Source organism: Passer domesticus, chromosome 26 (genome assembly GCF_036417665.1).
Source record: "Passer domesticus isolate bPasDom1 chromosome 26, bPasDom1.hap1, whole genome shotgun sequence".
NCBI classification, from domain to species: domain Eukaryota; kingdom Metazoa; phylum Chordata; class Aves; order Passeriformes; family Passeridae; genus Passer; species Passer domesticus.
Genome location: NC_087499.1, coordinates 25,801 through 26,677, shown reverse-complemented (window position 1 = coordinate 26,677; position 877 = coordinate 25,801). Strand labels below are relative to the sequence as shown.

The 877-nt window shown below is 62.1% G+C and overlaps 1 non-coding gene across 1 annotated transcript; it reads left to right on the top strand.

The window, feature by feature from the left end:
* Window positions 1-294: 294 nt before the first annotated feature.
* TRNAL-AAG (transfer RNA leucine (anticodon AAG)) lies at window positions 295-376 on the top strand. The gene has a single exon. It is a non-coding gene; the product is annotated as a tRNA-Leu (tRNA).
* Window positions 377-877: the final 501 nt, after the last annotated feature.

The following is an 877-nucleotide window of genomic DNA, read 5'->3' as shown; positions in this document are numbered from 1 at the left end:
ACTGGACACGGGGGTCATTTCCATTGTCCAGTGACCCCAGACCCCTCCCAGGGACACGTGTCCAGTCCTGACTGGACACAGGGGTCATCTCCATTGTCCAGTGACCCCAGACCCCCCCGGAACTCGTGTCCAGCCCTGGTCCTGGCCGGACACGGGGTCACCTCCATTGTCCAGTGACCCCAGACCCCCCCAGGACACGTGTCCAGCCCTGGTCCTGGCCGGACACGGGGTCATTTCCATTGTCCAGTGACCCCAGACCCCCCCAGGCCATCACCGCCCCCTCCCCGCCCCGGGGGTAGCGTGGCCGAGCGGTCCAAGGCGCTGGATTAAGGCTCCAGTCCCTGCGGGGGCGTGGGTTCGAATCCCACCGCTGCCAGCGGAATTTTGGGCACAGCTGGGGGGGGGGGGCGTCACATCCCCACCCATTTTTGGGGTTTATCCCGGGGGAAACTGGGCTGGGCATCACCACAATAGTGAAAAAAATACCCTTTTTTGGGGGTTTTTTTCCCGAGGGAAACGGGGCTCGGCATCACCAAAACTGGAGGATTTCACCCCAGTTTCCCGCCCTGCCCACCCCGGGATGGGTTCCTGGGGAAGGGGAGCCCCCCCTCCGTGGGGGTCCCACATTCCCACCCCAGCAAATCACGACCCTGCTGCTTTTCCAAAATCCCAATTCCGCTTTATTTCGCCTCATTTTGGAGCGGGGGGGAATTGGGGAAAGAAACGTGGGTTTGGGACGTGGTGTATCCATAAAAACGGGGTTTGGGACACGCTGAACCCGCAAAAACAGGATCCAGACGGAGCAACCCCGGGGGAACAGAGACCCCCAGCACCCCCCACCCCCCGGATACCGGAACATTTTTGGGGTGGGAAGCGG